This window comes from Cherax quadricarinatus, chromosome 58 (assembly GCF_038502225.1).
Source record: "Cherax quadricarinatus isolate ZL_2023a chromosome 58, ASM3850222v1, whole genome shotgun sequence".
Lineage (NCBI taxonomy): Eukaryota > Metazoa > Arthropoda > Malacostraca > Decapoda > Parastacidae > Cherax > Cherax quadricarinatus.
Window position 1 is genome coordinate 5,497,912 of NC_091349.1, and position 19,861 is coordinate 5,517,772.

Below are 19,861 nucleotides of genomic sequence, written 5' to 3' on the forward strand. Positions count from 1 at the left end.
TTATTAGAGTATCATGATTATATTAATTAATCAAGTACTGTACATAACTTGTACTTGCTCAAAGTGAGTACTATACTAATATGGAACACTTCATTGTTTTTTACTAATGTTATTTGATGTTATATAACTGATTAGAATAATATATTACTTCATATGAAAAACTTAACATCTGTAATGTTTTATATTACAAGAGACTTGTAATATAAATCACTCCTGTGTTAAAGGAAAATGCTACTGGCATGGTCCCATACAGATTGGTGTTTGCCATGATGTTTCAGTTTAAAATGACTTGCCCAAAGAAATAAATATAACTGTGAGTATATTTACAGATGCAAAATCCTCGGCAACATGTGTAATAAAAATAACTAAGTCCCTACAAGAGGATTTTAATAAATTGAGCAAATAGTGATGAATGATAAAATTTAATCTAGACAAAATTCCATATACAGTGGAACCTTGGTACTTGAACAGCTCCCTACTGAAACACGGCTCGGCACTCAACCGAACAAACATGACCTGCCAGAACTTTGCTGTAAACTGTTTCGTGTTTCTTCACATTTTTCGGTGTTTTGTTATATCGTATAAATAAGTCACCATGGGGCCTACAAAGATTAGTGATAACACCCAACCAAAAAGAAAATTGGTTGGGAAAAATTTGTTCGATACTCGAACAGATCAGCACTCGAACAGCCTTCTGGAATGAATTAAGGTTGAGTACTGAGGTTCCACTGTACACTAGTGGAAATGCAAAGAAGCGCCAGTAAGTCACATGAATATGAATGGTGTGTTGGCCAAAAAGAGAGAGACCTGGCAGTAATTATCATCAACAGATCTTTCATCAGATTCCACAAGAAGCTTATGCTGCATAGGCAAACTTGAAAATAATTTTTAGATGTCTGTCTAATGAAATGCCAAAGGAATGCTGTTTATGATATAAATTGAACCAAAATTGGAATATGCAGCAGTGGTGGTGTTTTTGATATGCATAAACATGCAAATAAATTAGAAAAGGTATGCAGACACTAACAGAATGATAGACTGAAATCTCCCATTCTGGCTAATTGGAGAAGTGAAGACATAAGCACATAAAATCATAAAGATGTAGAAAAATCTATATAGACATTTTAATGCCATGAACAGGGCAAACATGAGGCCATAAATATACAATACACTAAGAAAATAGTGTTTGTAAAAGGACACTGAGAAAGTGTTTGTTTGCAAATAGAGTATTGTAATGGATTACTGGAATGGAAGAATAGCAGTAGTAAATATAACTACTGGAATATTTAAAAACTATGACAAACTAATCAGAGAAGATGAGACACCACAAGTATTGCTCTATTCTTATACTGTATCTACAAATGGGTCTGCAGTTACACACAACTATTGTTTAACCTATCAGTTAGGGAAAAAAAAGTACGAAGGTTTTTAAGAATTATAATTAGTTAACTTTAGAAAAGACATATGATAGAGTGGATAGGGGGAGCAATGTGGCAGATGTTGCAAGTATATGGAATAGGTGGTAAGTTACTAAATGCTGTAAAGAGTTTTTGTGAGGATAGTGAGGCTCAGGTTAGGGTGTGTAGAAGAGAGGGAGACTACTTCCCAGTAAAAGTAGGTCTTAGACAGGGACGTGTAATGTCACCATGGTTGTTTAATATATTTATAAATGGGGTTGTAAAAGAAGTAAATGCTAGGGTGTTTGGGAGAGGGGTGGGATTAAATTATGGGGAATCAAATACCAAATGGGAATTGACACAGTTGCTTTTTGCTGATGATACTGTGCTCATGGGAGATTCTAAAGAAAAATTGCAAAGGTTAGTGGATGAGTTTGAGTGTGTGTGTAAAGGTAGAAAGTTGAAAGTGAACATAGAAAAGAGTAAGGTGATTATTTTTATTTTTTTTTTTTATTATTATTATCACACTGGTCGATTCCCACCAAGGCTGGGTGGCCCAAAAAAGAAAAACTTTTACCATCATTCACTCCATCACTGTCTTGCCAGAAGGGTGCTTTACACTACAGTTTTTAAACTGCAACATTAACACCCCTCCTTCAGAGTGCAGGCACTGTACTTCCCATCTCCAGGACTCAAGTCCAGCCTGCCGGTTTCCCTGAACCCCTTCATAAATGTTACTTTGCTCACACTCCAACAACACGTCAAGTATTAAAAACCATTTGTCTCCATTCACTCCTATCAAACATGCTCACACATGCCTGCTGGAAGTCCAAGCCCCTCGCACACAAAACCTCCTTTACCCCCTCCCTCCAACCTTTCCTAGGCCGACCCCTACCCCGCCTTCCTTCCACTACAGACTGATACACTCTTGAAGTCATTCTGTTTCGCCCCGTTCTCTCTACATGTCCGAACCACCTCAACAACCCTTCCTCAGCCCTCTGGACAACAGTTTTGGTAATCCCGCACCTCCTCCTAACTTCCAAACTACGAATTCTCTGCATTATGTTCACACTACACATTGCCCTCAGACATGACATCTCCACTGCCTCCAGCCTTCTCCTCACTGCAACATTCATCACCCATGCTTCACACCCATATAAGAGTGTTGGTAAAACTATACTCTCATGCATTCCCCTCTTTGCCTCCAAGGACAAAGTTCTTTGTCTCCACAGACACCTAAGTGCACCACTCACCCTTTTCCCCTCATCAATTCTATGATTCACCTCATCTTTCATAGACCCATCCGCTGACACGTCCACTCCCAAATATCTGAATACATTCACCTCCTCCATACCCTCTCCCTCCAATCTGATATCCAATCTTTCATCACCTAATCTTTTTGTTATCCTCATAACCTTACTCTTTCCTGTATTCACTTTTAATTTTCTTCTTTTGCATACCCTACCAAATTCATCCACCAATCTCTGCAACTTCTCTTCAGAATCTCCAAAGAGCACAGTGTCATCAGCAAAGAGCAACTGTGACAACTCTCACTTTGTGTGATTCTTTATCTTTTAACTCCACGCCTCTTGCCAAGGCCCTCGCATTTACTTCTCTTACAACCCCATCTATAAATATATTAAACAACCATGGTGACATCACACATCCTTGTCTAAGGCCTACTTTTACTGGGAAATAATTTCCCTCTTTCCTACATACTCTAACTTGAGCCTCACTATCCTCGTAGTGATGAGGGTATCAAATGATTTAGATAAAGAAAAATTGGATATCAAATTGGGGAGGAGGAGTATGGAAGAAGTGAATGTTTTCAGATACTTGGGAGTTGACGTGTCAGTGGATGGATTTATGAAGGATGAGGTTAATCATAGAATTGATGGGGAAAAAAGGTGAGTGGTGCATCAAGGTATATGTGGAGACAAAAAACGTTATCTATGGAGGCAAAATAGGGAATGTATGAGAGTATAGTAGTACCAACACTCTTATATGGGTGTGAAGCTTGGGTTGTGAATGCAGCAGCGAGGAGGCGGTGGAGATGTCCTGTCTAAGGGCAATGTGTGGTGTAGATATTATGCAGAAAATTTGGAGTGTGGAAATTAGGAGGTGTGGAGTTAATAAAAGTATTAGTCAGAAGGCTGAAGAGGGTTTGTTGAGTTGGTTTGGTCATTTAGAGAGAATGGATCAAAGTAGAATGACATGGAGACTGTATAAATCTGTAGGGGAAGGAAGGCAGGGTAGGGGTCATCCTCAAAAAGGTTGGAGGGAGGGGGTACAGGAGGTTTTGTGGGCGAGGGGCTTGGACTTCCAGCAAGCGTGCGTGAGCGTGTTAGATAAGAGTGAATGGAGACGAATGGTATTTGGGACCTGACGATCTGTTGGAGTGTGAGCAGAGTAATATTTAGTGAAGGGATTCAGGGAAACCGGTTATTTTTATATAGCCAGACTTGAGTCCTGGAAATGGGAAGTACAATGCCTGCACTCGAAAGGAGGGGTTCGGGATATTAGCAGTTTGGAGGGATATGTTGTGTGTCTTTATAGGTATATGTTTCTAAGCTGTTGTGCTCTGAGCACCTCTACAAAAACAGTGATTATGTATGAGATGAAAGTGTTGAATGATGAAAGTATTTTCTTTTTGGGGATTTTCTTTCTTTTTTGGGTCACCCTGCCTCGGTGGGAGACGGCCAACTTGTTAAAAAAAAAAAAAAAAAATATATATATATACATATATTTCAGACTGAAACCGAGGCCAAAGCAAGTGTAAGAGATTTCTGAATCAGAGGCAGTGGAAAAAACATATAAAAGTGACAAAATTACACTAAACAGATAAACAGCTCAGGTTCATTCATCAAGACACATGGTGCTGTTAGTTTACATTGATAAAATTTTTTACCCAATCATAATGAAAACAAATATTGTGAATAAATTGCATTGAGAGCCTGACAGACATTCGTGAACCAGCTAATGGGAAACATACAGTGAGAGAGTGATCAAGAAGAAGGAGAAATACTTCAGTGAAAAATTGAAGCAAAGCCAGACACTGGGAGGAGGCACTGGATGTCAGAGGTGATGAGAACCAATGCTGTAGATTCAAAGTCAGAAAGGAAATTACCTGTTTATTGTCGTTTGTAGGTTTCAAGTTTCCGTAGGTCAAATTTCAAGGAGTAAACTAAAATTTAACATTTTTAGATAGTAACAAAGCTAGAGATACAGTGATTACCAGACAAACTTTAGAAAAAAAAAGCTAATAATAATTATCAGACTAACACTGCCATAGGATTGCTAAAACAGATGAATAGAGAGAAAAAGCTGAGGTAAGCAGCAGCACAATTAAGCTTTAGGTTTTGCAAACCAAAGACACCGAAAACAAAAAGTTAAAATGGACTTGGACTTGAAATAAAGGTATGCAGGAAAAGAAAATCAAACTGCAGACAAAAATGTCAAAACACTAAATTATTATTCCATTTAATCTGGAAATTAACTCTTACATTAAACCTGTGCTCTTAAGAAATCTGATCACACAGTAGTTATTAATGTCAATCATAAAGAAAGGAACCTAAATACGGAATATACAAAGTTACAAAGACAGAGATCTGAAGACTAGGCTGATGGAATACATAAGGTTTTTGAGGATGTGCAAAAACTATCTCTTGTATATTTCAGCATGTCATAGGCAGTAATCGTAATACTGATGGGCAGAGCAAAAATAATTAATGACAAAAATTGCAGATACAAATAATAATTAGCCTGCTATGATAAAGCCTTCCAAAGCTTTAACGTGATAGAGAAATGGTAGAGACCTAATGCCTTCATGAGGGCACTGATGGGCATAGTTTAAAAGGGTAATCCAACAAGATCAGGTAATGTGACCTGACTTCAGTTTTATAAACATCATTGAGAATTATAATAAATGTTGGATGTGAGAAATGGGTTATAATAGTGTTCATGTGCCTAAAACTGAGTGGAGAGAGAGAGAGAGATTGAGACTGTGGGAGATGTTTGTGAATGTTAAGATAAATTTGAACTAAGAGAATTATTACTTTGGGAGAGTTTATGCTAAAGTGAGAAACACTTGTACAGTGCATACAACAGTAGGAAAGCCAGGGATAACTGAGAAAAGAGATCTTCAATTGAATTGTTTAGAAAGAAGCTTAGTAAACAAGCAACGTATGTTTACTGTACTCCCTCTGTATCCACACGTTCCAATTACAGTGTATAAATTCACCTATTGCTCATTTCCTGAGAGGTTTGTTTGTGGATCTGTGACCTGTGTATGATATTGTGTTGTTGTTTGCAAGCTGGGTTCAGAGACTGAAACTTGCATATAATGTACTGTACTATATGATAAGATGTTATCCATGAGCTTGGCCCTCAGACTAATAACTTAAAATGCTATGATGGCACCTCACTTATGTATACAGTACAGCCTCTCCTCACTTAGCGACGTACTTGTTCACCGACGACTTGGACTTACAACGGGCTCTCTAACCAGTATGCATACCTATATAATGTATATTAGAGCTGATTTCCTGTATTCTGTTTATTACAGTTTAGTACACTATTGTATAAACATTTAAAAATATACCAGAAATGTTATAAATGGTGCAAAGGTGACATTAAAACAATATCAAACATGGTTGACTCAAACCTACTACCATTATAGTATGCTTCTCACCTAACGACGAATTCATTTACCGACGTGGTCTTAGGAACAACTCCATCGTTAAGTGAGGAGAGGCTGTACTGTATTATAGATAACTGTATGTCTTTTAGATGAGCTATTTGTATTATAACTACCCTCCCCCCCAAAAGTACAAAATGTTCCATTAACTGTATACCTGATTATAGGAGCCACTGAAAGACATTTCCTTTTCCCACTGAAATATAATATTTGCATTCATGAGCTTCTTGTGGAAATACAATACTTAAGGATGCAAAGGAAGGGGTGTATGTGAGGTATGAAGAAGGGAACAGTGAAAGCAGTATGCCAAATAAATGTATTAGTGATAAAATGTTGATGTTTAGATTTCTGGATGTACTGTACTTAACTTTACAGGAGTGACTATGTTAGATAATTACTTAGCAATAGTAAATTAGAGTACACGGATAATGTTGTCAGTGGTAAAAGAAACGTGAGAGTAGACAAACTAAACAAAAGACGGGAGATGGTTAATAAGAAGTATAAGTAGCTCTTCAGAGAATTGTCTTTGGATTGAAAAATGTTCTGTTTCCCACATATCTTCCTGTATCATTATTGTTGGAGGTTATAGCCATGTTTACAAGTGAAACAAGAGTACACAGTACAAGTACAATGTATCCTCATCATACCATGGGGACATCTCTAACCTCAATTCCTGTCGTGGAATATGATAAAGGAGATTCTACATCTTTATCATGAGGGCCTTCTTTTTCAGGATGCACCTCACAGTTGGTATTGGGGTCAGAAACATTATATGTCCATGCTTCATTCTTATAAGGTCTTCCATATTGGCTTATTGTGTGTGGGTGTGTGTGTGTGTGTGTGTTTGTGTTTGTGAGCATGTGTGTCTGTGAGCACGTGTGCGTGTGCACCCGTGTGTGCGTGTGCATGCACGTGTATGTGTGTGTGTGTGAAAGAGAAAGTAAGTGTACTCACCTATATGTGGTTGCAGGGGTCAAGTCACAGCTCCTGCATGTGTGTGGGGGGGATGGTGGGGAAGACACATTTCATACCTTTATGCTGATGCCATTTTCTTTATGTGTATCAAGTCAATTGATGATTAAAGTCATGTACCTGTGTCAAGGAGGCAGTGGTGTACTAGGTTCAAGTATACAAGTGTGCCCTGGAGAAGCCCCTACATCACTTGAGCTTTGCATAATATAATTCTTATTAAGAACAGCTTTTAAGTCATGTTTCTTATGTGTCTGAGACCCCACAGAGAAATCCGTGGATGATCTGGAATCTTGTATTACCATGTTGACCCTTGCCTATCTTTCACAGTACTGCTGAAACAAAATATGTACTTTATGCAGAAAATTAATTTCCTTCTGGCTGTTACTTTAGGAGCCCTGGTAACTTTATTGTGATCTCCTGATCTGTTATCTTTACACCCTCATCTTTAACATTTAACTTTATTTTTAAGAACACGTATGTTTACAACTTGCACAGTATCCAACAAGCTTTCGCAGTTGTAAATTTTCCTGGAAATTCCATGTTCTGCCCAGTTATGTACAACCTTAATGGAATCTCATTTTATCCTTGCTGTGGACAAGCCTTTTCATTAATCTGAACCATGATACCAGAGATATATTATGTCTGGGTCCTTTGCTCTAGTGGCCCATGTTTCCTGAAACTAAAAGTTATAAGTACATCATCTTTCTTCCATTACTACAGCAATGTACTTCATTCATTTCCTGATGTCTAGTTCTTGGTTTAACATGAGATTAGCTCAGGTATACACACTCTTTCCTTGTTTTTGTCAAATCATTTGGATACTTGTTCTCTTGAGACCTTTACTTACTTTGAACTGGGTTCCTAACTTGGTTTTGCATGTACAGTATTAGAAAACAATGATGGTCCCTTCCTTTCCATCATGCCAGGGCTAGGGTGTCCAATAGTTATGCAATGGAAATGTTCAAATTAATTCTCTGGATGTTCAACCCAAGTTGACTTGAACTATAAGCTAAAAGTCAAACATGATAACCCTCCTAGCAGTGTTTTAGTTAAAGGAATATTATGGCCCATATTGGCATAAATATAGGGAGTAACAAAACTAAGATCACCATTCAGAAAGCCATCAAGTCTATATCAGATTTGTTTGTTATTCATAGAAATGATTGGGTTCCTGGTGCACATTCTGGATTACAAACTGTTGCTTGTAATGTTACACCTTTTCAGGTATTTGTGTATATCTGCAGTGATCAGATTTTCCTGACCAGCAGGGAAATAAGTTAATCTCTATCTCCACATACAGGGATCTGCCCTGTATAAGAGATCCTACTCACATTCATATAAATGTTTGTATCTAGCAATTCATTTTTATAAATCACCTATGTCTTAAGAGTTTCTATACAGTGGTACCTTGACTTATGAGTTTAATTTGTTCCGTGACCAAGCTAGTAACTCAATTTGCTCGTACGTATATCAAATCGATTTTCCTCATTGAAATTACAGTAACTGAAATGCCATTAATCCATTCCAGCAGAATTCCTGGCTCTCAGGAGGCAGGAGAAAATACTTCAATATTACACTAATATCAACTCTATGACTTATTTATGAGAGAAGCCGCCCAGCCGCCGTGGAGAGAGACGTCGTTGTTCCTGCTCTTCAGTTATCCTGAGTAATTCTCGAGCAGAGCAACTCTGAACACTGTTACTTGAGATTTTTCTTGGGTTATCCTGAGTAGTTCTTGACCAGAGCTGAGAGGAAACTTGCTTGCAGTCACTTTGAGCCCCATCCCATCAAGAGGGTAAGGCAGTGACTTGCTTGCTTGTTCACCCCTCTCTTCTCCATCCCCCCATCCATCCCCATTCTCCCCTCACCCAAACATCTACACTGACCCACACACTAACACACTACATACATTGCTATCCTTCTGACTTTCCTATCTTTTTTTTTTCGGCAACTTCGCTTTGGCGAGTTAACACAAGGCATTTTGACCATCCGGTAGCCCGTGTGGTTTTTTTTTTTTTTTAAAATCCCGCCAATCTTTGCCTTGGGCCCTGTGTCCCCCTCACCACTCGAGGGTAGGCTATCTTAGGGGCTGACCTTCATAAATCAGCTGACATAGGATGTTAGACTAACTCTAAGGAAAGACCACTTTTTGTTAAAGTAACTTATGTGCCAGATGTACCTTCCTGGATATCATGGCGCGAATAAGAGTAAGATTACATGTTGATGGCAACCAAAAGTCGGTGAAAGAAATTCTAGCATGTATTTGCTTGAATTCAACTGTTGCTCCAGTAGATGTTTTTCAAACCCACGTTGGGGTAGTACTTCTCCTCTCTTCGGCTGTATAGTCCTTGTGGCTTAGCGCTTCTTTTTGATTATAATAATAATCTCTTCTCTTCTGAAGAAGAGTTACTTCAACTACTTAAGCAGGGCGTCCTAGAAAAATTGAAGACCTTTGGTATCCACCCACTTGCACCTGAAAGCTATCAAGCTCAGCGAACTGTGTTTGCTGCCAGAATTAATAGCTTCATGAGAAATAGCACAGTGCAGGAAATTGTTGATGACTTTAATACTGAGAATTCTGAATTTAAGGCTGTCCAAGCATATAAATTCTCTAAACCTGGCAACAACCAGGTAACATTAAAGTTGGTTTAGAAAGACACGTAAGCAAACACTGAGGAAGCCAAACTAGTGTGTCAAAATGGCTTCAAATGTTTTGGCACCAGATGTACACCTGACCAAATCTCTCTTGAGCGGTTTGTCAGTGTTACTCAATGTTACAAATGTTACGCATTTGGTCATACCACCAACAAATGCAGTAGCCAAGCACTGATTTGCAGCACATGCTCTGGGCAACATTCTTTTAAAGATTGTCATAACAAAACTAAACCCAAGTGTGTCCTCTGCAATGGAAAACATCATGCTGTTTCTGCTATCTGTCCCGAGAGGATTATTATTATTATTATTATAAAAAAAAAGCGCTAAGCCACAAGGACTACACAGCGCTGCAGGGCAGGAAGGAAGCGAGGGCATCAGGTGGCAAAAGGGAGATGGATGAGTAATAGGACTCGCAGCAATGGTTTTAAGTTGGAAAAATTCAGATTCAGGAAGGATATAGGAAAGTACTGGTTTGGTAATAGAGTTGTGGATGAGTGGAACAAGCTCCCAAGTACCGTTATAGAGGCCAGAACGTTGTGTAGCTTTAAAAATAGGTTGGATAAATACATGAGTAGATGTGGGTGGGTGTGAGTTAGACCTGATAGCTTGTACTACCAGGTCGGTTGCCGTGTTCCTCCCTTAAGTCAATGTGACCTGACCTGACTAGGTTGGGTGCATTGGCTTAAGCCGGTAGGAGACTTGGACCTGCCTCGCATGGGCCAGTAGGCCTTCTGCAGTGTTCCATCGTTCTTATGTTCTTATAACAGCAGGGTAGTGGATGGTGAAAGAGTAAAGGGCAGCAAGAGACTGAACTAGAAAGGGCTGAGGGAAGTGTGAAAAGTATCATCAGAGTTTGTGGAGTAAATCAGTTGTTGTCAAGAAGTCAATGAGAGAGTCAGGATTAAAGGAGGGTCCATCAGCAAGAAGGGAAAGTAAAGAGAGAGTAGTAGACGAAGACGACATTGGAGGTAAATTCTGCATGCTCGTTGATAGAGAGGGCAGTCTAACAGAATGTGGCTAATCGATACTGGAACTTGACACTGCTCACAGAGAGGAACAGGGTGCCTCTCCATGAGATACCCATGAGTAAGACGAGTGTGACCAATGCGAAGGCGGGAGAGAGTGGTCTCCCAACCTCGGCACTGATGACAAGAAGACGGCCAGTAACCTATGCTCGGTTTAATAAAATGAAGTTTGTTACCGAGCAGAGTTGACCAACGTTGTTGCCAACGGGTGCGAAGGTGGGTAGCTATTGCAGCAAAATAGTCCAGAAATGGAACACCTCGATAGGAAATTGGTAGGTCATGTACTGCTGACCGCGCAGCAGTGTCTGCCTGTTCATTGCCCTGTATGTCGACATGACCAGGGACCCAACAAAAAACAATATCTTTGTTTGGTAGAGATACGGCGTAGCCAAAGTTGGATACGGAGAACTAGGGGATGAGATGTATCAAATTTTCGTATAGCCTGTAGAGCACTAAGGGAGTCTGAGACTACTACAAATGATGACACAGGCATAGATGCGATACGAGTAAGTGCTGCAAGAATGGCATACAGTTCAGCAGTAAAAATGCTAGCTGAAGATAGTAAATGCCCCCGCACGACGCTGTCCGGAAACACTGCTGCGAATCCGACGCCGTCTGAAGACTTAAAGCCATCTGTGTACACAGCGGTGGCATGAGAATGGGAGTGGAAGTGATCAAGAAAAAGAGAGCGGGAAGCCACCGTAGGCAGTTGAGCTTTCGAGCAAGGGAGTGAGAAAGAACAGACCCGAACAGCTGGAACTTCCCAGGGGGGTAGGGAAAAGTGAGATGCTACATGAACATATAAAGGTGGTAACTGAAGGGAAGACAAGAGTGAATGTAGGCGAAGAGAAAAGGGACGGAGCAAACAGGGGCGGCGAACGAATAAAGAATGTCTACTAATATCGGTGACCATTCTATAAATGGAAGGATTGTGTAGATCGTGAGAGCGTACATAGTAGCGAAGGCAATGGGCATCACGGCAATCAGACAAGGATGGAACATTCGCTTCTGTATAGAGGCTCTCAACAGGGGAAGAGAGAAAAGCACCAAGGCACAAACGTAATCCTTGGTGATGGATAGAGTTAAGGCTAGAGAGAGTAGCAGGAGAGGCCGCGGAATAAATCTGGTCACCATAATCGAGTTTCGATAAAACGAGGGCTGAATGTAGGCGAAGCAGAGTTTGACGATCAGCTCCCCAGGAAAGATGAGCAAGGGTTTTAAGAAGGTTTAGCCGGCTGTGACAAGTTGCCTTCAGAGAGGTAATGTGAGGTTTCCAGGATAACCTACGGTCAAAGAGAAGGCCTAGAAACCTGACTGTATCACGTTCGGGGATACGGGAGCCATAGAGATACAAAGGATGATCGGAGATAACAGAGCGTCTAGTGAAAGTAATTTGGTGAGTTTTGGTACTTGAAAATTTAAACCCATGCGTGGTGGCCCAAGTGGAAACATGGTTGACCGCATGCTAAAGAGAAACTGCAATAAGATGACAGTCAGCGCCTGCACAAGCAATAGCGAAGTCATCAACATAGAGTGATGACCAAATATTGGGTGGAAGAACAGAGGCCAAATCATTTATAGCAAGGAGAAAAAGTGTTGTGCTTAGAACACATCCCTGAGGGACACCTTCAGCTTGGACGAAGTCCGGGGAAAGAACATTATTGACTCGAACACGGAAATGTCTGTCAGTTAAAAAGTTCTTAAGGAAGGATGGTAGATTGCCTCGGAGGCCTAAGGAATGGGCCTGGGCCAAAATATTATACCTCCAAGTTGTGTCATATGCCTTCTCAAGGTCAAAAAATATGGCAATAACTGAGTGATTATTCGCAAAGGCATTACGAACTTACATATCCAAGCGTAGTAAGGGGTCTATGGTAGAATGACCCTTACGAAAGCCATACTGACTAGCAGAGAGACTGTTGTGTGTCTCTAAATACCACATTAAATGTCGATTTACGAGACGTTCCATCACTTTGCAAACTGCACTAGTAAGAGCGATGGGACGATAGTGGGAGGCATCATGTCCTGTAGTACCCGGTTTGCGGAAAGGGAGAACAATGGCAGATTTCCACAGCTGGGGAAGAACTCCTTGTGCCCAAATAAGATTGAAGAGGTGTAAGAGGACTACAAGGGCTGACCGATGTAAATATTGTAACATACGAATATGAATGTCGTCAGGCCCAGCTGCAAATGATCGGCAAGCTGAGAGCGTTGCCTCCAGTTCTTGAAGTGTAAAAGGCACATTATACTGTTCTTCTCTGAAAGAAGAAAAGTCCAAGGGTACTAACTCTCTGGCAGACTTTGAGGAAAGAAACGAGGGGCATAGATGGAGCCCTCAGGAAATACGGACCAGATGTGTGCCAAGTTCAATGGCAACGTCGAGAGGGTTTGCTACATCAACACCAGCAACCCGTAGAACAGGAGCCGGGTCAGGAGAGTATTTACCACTCAATTTCCTCACTTTTTTCCAGACTGCACTCATAGAAGAACCAGAGGTGATGGTGGAAACATAGTCTCGCCAACAAGTGCGTTTAGTTTCACGGATGACACGAGCGATCGCATGCTTCTGCTTAAAATCAAGAAGTCTCTCAGCGGTTCTATTGTACCGGTACCTGCCCCATGCAGCGCATTTCAAACGTACTGCACGAGCACAAGCAGGAGACCACCAAGGCACGCACTTCTGAGAATGCCTACCTGAGGTTTGGGGTATAGAATGAGAAGCTGCGGTATAAACTGACGACGAGAAGATGTATAGGAGCTCATCAATGGAGGATGAAGAAGGAACCTCACTAAAAGCAGTGAGGTGTGAGTAAAGATCCCAATTTGCCCGATCAGATTGCCAGTGAGGGCTACGGAAAGGTGGTGAATAGGAAGGAGAAGTAAGAATGATCGGAAAATGATTGCTGTCATGTAAGTCCGGTAGAGCAGACCAGGTGAAGTCTAGTGCAGTGGAGGAAGAGCAGACTGATAGAGAAATGCAAGAGAGTATGAGTACGAGGATCAAAATGGGTAGGAGTACCCGTATTTAAAACATGGAGGGGGTGAGAGGCGAGAAAAGCCTCCAACTGGATGCCACATGAGTCACAATGAGACCCCCCCCCAGAGGAAATGGTGGGCATTAAAATCACCAAGTAACAGAAGTGGTGGTGGTAAGGATGAAACAAGAAAGGCAAAGTCTGGGATAGAAAATGCTTGAGAAGGAGAGAGATATAAAGAACATATTGTAAGCCACTTATTCAAGTGGATACGGGCTGCAGTGTAATGCAGCGAGGTATGGACAAATAGTTGACAGTACGGAATATCATTGTGTAGAAGAAGGGCACTTTCATTAAAGGTCCCATCTGAGAAAGGATCCGAAGAATACAATAAATTATAGCCTGAGATAGGTTGGAAAACAGCCGAGTGTAATTTTGGTTCTTGTAAGCAAGCACCAACAGGGGAAAACCTGGAAAGCAACATCTGAAGCTCACCCCGATTACCCCTGAGGCCGCGGATATTCCACTGTAAATAGGCCATGATTGGCGATGAAGAAAATACCAGGAATCTGTAGGTAAAGGCACCTACTGACTAGAGGGGTTAGAAAAGTCAACGTGTGGTGGCATTGGAAGACGTTCGAGTAGCGAAGGAACGGAGCGTTGCGAAGGAACGGAGCGTTGCGAAGAATGGGGTTGTGAAGATGGAGAGGGAAGAGAAGGAACAGGAAGTGAATCAGTGTCCATTGAAGGTTTAGTCTCTGCAATATATTCTGAAATGGCTTCAAGTGTTTCTGAATTCAAAGATGTATGGGAGACCATATTGGAGATAGAAGGAGGAGGGTGAGTAAAGATTGGGACAGTAATGGACTGTACCAAAGTAGAGGGGGAGGGAAGAGTGTAAGGGACTGGAAATGAAGTGTGGGGGGGACAGAAGAGGCAGAAACCTGGGAGGTGGCAGAAGAGGGAGAAACTTGGGAGGGGACGGGGGTGGAAGGCATAGTACGAGGAGGAGGGTGAATCTCCACACTTGTAATAGAGCCAGAGAGAGGGGAAGAACTAGGTACAGAGACTGGAAAGGTAAAGTGTGGAGGTGGAAGAAGGGAAGGAAGGGGCAAAGAAGATTTGAGCAATGTGGATTTTTTGGTCTTCTGAGTAGAGGGGCGATTGGTATTAGGTGTCGTACGAGGTCTTGTCGGTACTGGGGCTTGTGAGGAAGGATGCGAAGATGTGAGAACAGACTGAGTTGTAGTCGGGACGTCAGAGCCAAGGACAGCAAAAGGATTAGATGCCGTAGTGGCTATGGGAGGGGTAACAACAGAGGAGGCTGCAGAAGATGGGACCCGAGAAGTGGGGGGATGTTTGGAAACACGAGAATAAGAAACACGGGGTAGTCTCCCTTGGAGGCAGAGATGAGTAACTGCCATAGCATAAGGGAGACCTTCTGCCTCTTTGAGGCAACGGATTTCATGTTCATTTAAGTAGACCTGGCAACGGCGGGAGTACGAAGGGTGAGCTTCATTACAATTAAGGCAAGATGGAGGTTGACTGCAAGATGTATTCCTCTTCAAGGGGGGCTCCTTGGCGTGGTGAAGAGGCTCTTGGTCTGAGGAATTAGACCTATCGGTCTTCTTCCTCAGACCGAACCTAATTACCCCCCAATCTCCCCTCCCCTATCCCATCCTCCCCATCCTCCCCTTTTTCCTTTCCTCCTCCTCCTCCCCACTCCTCCCTTTTGCCCTTCCTCTTTTTGTCCTTTGGGATTTCTCCCACAGGCACGCTAGTTCCTAGGTAGAGGAAAGGACACCGGGGTCGATCCCATTCCGTTGAGGTTTCTTGGCGGTGGCGTAGTTTGCCGTGGAATCTGGATTGCCTAGGGATGTCCCGATCCCTCTCCGGTATCCCGGAGTAGCTTTGGGTGTCTTTTGGGCGACGGGTGTATCTCTGGAAGCCACCTTTCGGATTCCGGGGGTGGTGGCTGAAGGAGGTATGCTTTGTGGCGGATATCCGGCCGCCCTCTCTTTTGTCCACCGAGGTAGCTCGGCAGATGTGAGGTTGCTATCCCAGATTGCTGGTTTACTGGCATGAAGGGTAGGGTATGGCACGGGTTCCATGCTGCATCTGCGCTACTAGCGGTGTCGAGTCCTCTTGGGCGCGGAGGGAGATTTCTGGCCCTTTCATTCCTCCTAGGAACTATCCCTCCCCGGTCCCCCCTTTTTTTTTCTTTTTTTTATTTTTATTTTCTTTTCTTCTTTCTTTTTTTTTCTTAAAAACAAAAAGAAAGAAGTAACCTAACCATGGCAGCCCTAGTCCATGAACCTGGTACCCCCGGGCCCCTTCTTGATACCGCACCCCGTTCTGACCCCGCCTCGTCTTTGGACCACTCTTCAGACATTCCTCATGCCTCTGTACCTATTGCCGGTGCTGTTTCCTCACCTGCTTCAGGTACTGAGGCCTCGACTGACTCCTTCGATTTACCAGACCTTCGCTCTCCTCTGACTATGCTTCCGGCCTCTCCCTCTACGGTGCGGCAATTTTCAAATCGCCGACCCGTTCCACGTCGGACCAACTCTGGTCCCACGCCTAAACGTCAACGACAATTACCTGCTGATGATACTTCTCCACCTTCACCTTCTCGTTCTTCTCAGAAAAGATCGACACGTCCTTCACTACCTTTCCACGCTCAGTTTCAGACTGAACAGTGGACTAAATTCTTCACTTTACGACCAACTTCCTCTACTGCCTATCTTTCTGACCATAGTATTGGCAAGGCACTCCTACGCCATGTTGGTAAAGATATTTCTTTTCATGCTCTTAAGAGCGGTACGCGCATCATTACCGTACAGAATGCTACCCAGGCTCGTGAGCTCTCTCGTCTTTCCCATATAGATACTGTTCCTGTCACCCTTGAAAAACATCATTCCCTCAATTCTTGTAGTGGTACCGTTATTCTGCCCCATACCATAGTTCAACAAAATTTCCAGACATGTGGCACCGACATTCTAGAACAGCTGGAACTCCAAGATCTCCCAATCCTCAAGGTAGACACTTACGTTCTTCCTGCCCGTGGGCGGAGACGATACCCTAGCAATGTGGCTCGTTTAACTTTTGACAGCCGAGAACTCCCATCCTCAGTTTATATAGCAGGACATCGGTTACAAGTTCGAAAGGTGATCCCTACACCACAACAGTGTAGAAATTGCTGGCGATTTGGCCATCCAGCGAAATATTGCAGATCTATCGCCGAATGCCCAGTCTGTGGTGCCGATGACCATTCTAATACGTCTTGCAATCGATCTCCCTCTTGCCTTAACTGTCATGAGGCTCACCCTTCGTACTCTCGCCGTTGTCAGGTCTATTTAAACGAGCGGGAAATCCGTTACCTCAAAGAGACAGAAGGACTCCCTTATGCCATGGCAGTTTCTCATCTCCGCCTCCAAGGGAGACTCCCACGTGTTTCTTATTCCCGTGTTTCAAAACGTCCCCCCACTTCTGGTATCCCATCTTCTACACCCACCTCTGTGGTTACCTCTCCCATAATCACTCCTGTATCTAATCCTTTTGCTGTCCTCGGCTCAGACGTCCCTACTTCAACGCCTCAGTCTAATCTCGCTTCTTCGAGTTCTCTCTTACAAGCCTCAGTATCGACGAGACCTCGTACGACACCTCTTCCCAATCGTCCCTCTACTTCTCAAAAGTCAAAAAAAGGTCCGGTAACACCTCCTACCCATCTTCCACCTCCTCATTTTACCCTCCCTGTCTCTGTCCCTAGTTCTTCCCCTCTCACTGGCTCAGTTACAAGTGCAGAGGTTCACCCTCCTCCTCGTAATGTACCTTCCTCCCCTGTTCCCTCCCAAGTTTCTTCCTCTTCTGCTACCTCCCAGGTTCCTGTCTCTTCTGTCCCCTGCCACGCTTCTCCAGTTCCCTCCACCCTTTCGCCCCCCCCTACCTTGGTACAGTCCAATACAGTTCCAATCTTTACTCATCCTCCCCCTACCATTCCCAATATTGTCTCCCATACAACATCTCTGAATTCTGAAACACTTGAAGCAATCTCTGAATATATTGCAGAGACCAAACCATCAATGGACACTGATCCACCTTCCGCTCTTTCTCTCTCCTCTGCTCCATCTGCGCAACTCCTTTCTTCACAGCGCACCGTTCCTTCGCTGCTTGAACATTTTCCACTGCCTCCGCATGTGGACTTTTCTAACCCTCCTAGTCCGTAGGAACCCTTACCTGCGGATTTCAAGTATCTTTATCATTGCCATTCATGGCCTTTTTACAGTGGAATATACGTGGCCTCAGGGGTAATCGGGGTGAGCTTCAGATGTTACTCTCCCAGTTTGCCCCTGTTGGTGTTTGCTTACAGGAACCAAAATTACACTCTGCTGTTATTTCTCACATCTCAGGCTATAATTTATTGTATTCTTCAGATCCTTTTCCTGATGGGACCTTTAATGAAAGTGCCCTTCTTCTCCGCACTGATATTCCGTACCATCAGCTATTTGTTCATACTTCGCTGCATTACACAGCAGCCCGTATCCACTTACATAGGTGGTATACGCTCTGTTCTTTATATCTCTCTCCTTCTCGGGCATTATCTATTCCGGATTTTGCCTTCCTTGTTTCGTCATTACCGCCACCAATTCTGTTACTTGGTGATTTTAATGCCCACCATTTCCTCTGGGGAGGGTCTCACTGTGATTCCCGTGGAATTCAGTTAGAGGCTTTTCTTGCCACCCACCCCCTCCATGTTTTAAATACAGGTACTCACACCCATTTTGATCCTCGGACTCATACTCTCTCTTGCATCGATCTCTCAGTTTGCTCTTCCTCCGCCGCATTAGACTTTACTTGGTCTGTTCTCCCGGACTTACATGACAGTGATCATTTCCCAATCATTCTTACTTCCCCTTCATATTCGCCACCTCTTCGCACCCCACGCTGGCAATTTAATCGGGCAAATTGGAACCTTTACTCACACCTGACTGTTTTTAAAGAGGTTCCTTCTTCGTCCTCCATCGATGAGCTTTTACACCTCTTCTCATCCTCCGTTTTCACCGCAGCTTCTCATTCTATACCCCAAACTTCGAGCAGGCATTCTCAGAAATGCGTGCCTTGGTGGTCTCCTGCTTGTGCTCGTGCAGTACGTTTGAAACGCGCTGCATGGGGCAGGTACCGGTACAATAGAACCACAGAGCGACTCCTTGATTTTAAACAGAAGCGTGCGATCGCTCGCCGTGTCATCCGTGACGCTAAACGCACTTGCTGGCGAGATTATGTCTCCACCATCACCTCTGCTTCCTCTATGAGTGCAGTCTGGAAAAAAGTACGAAAACTGAGTGGTAAATATTCTCCTGACCCGGCTCCTGTTCTGCGGGTTGCCGGTGTTGATATAGCAAACCCACTAGATGTTGCCAATGAAATTGGCAATCATCTGGTCCGTATTTCTCAGGGACTCCATCTATGCCCCTCATTTCTTTCCTCAAAGTCTGCCAGAGAGTTAGCACCCTTGGACTTTTCTTCTCTCAGAGAAGAACAGTATAATGTGCCTTTTACACTTCAAGAACTGGAGGCAACACTCTCAGCTTGTCGATCATCGGCAGCTGGGCCCGACGACATTCATATTCGTATGCTACAACATTTACATCAGTCAGCCCTTGCAGTCCTATTACGCCTTTACAATCTTATTTGGTCACAAGGAGTTCTTCCACAGCTGTGGAAATCCGCCATTGTTCTCCCTTTCCGCAAACCAGGCACTACGGGACATGAAACCTCCCACTATCGTCCCATTGCTCTTACCAGTGCAGTTTGCAAAGTAATGGAACGTCTAGTAAATAGACGTTTAGTGTGGTATTTAGAGACACACAACAGTCTCTCCACTCGTCAATATGGCTTTCGTAAGGGACGTTCTACCATAGACCCCTTACTGCGCTTGGATACGTATGTTCGTAATGCCTTTGCGAATAACCACTCAGTTATTGCCATATTTTTTGATCTTGAGAAGGCATATGACACAACTTGGAGGTATAATATTTTAGCCCAAGCCCACTCCTTAGGCCTTCGAGGCAATCTACCATCCTTCCTTAAGAACTTTTTAACTGACAGGCATTTCCGTGTTCGGGTTAATAATGTGCTCTC

The 19,861-nt window shown here is 43.0% G+C and overlaps 1 protein-coding gene across 23 annotated transcripts in view; it reads right to left on the bottom strand.

Moving 5' to 3' along the window:
• Positions 1-19,861, bottom strand: part of sif (still life) — a 1,051,963-nt gene that overhangs the window by 36,172 nt on the left and 995,930 nt on the right. The window lies entirely within an intron of this gene.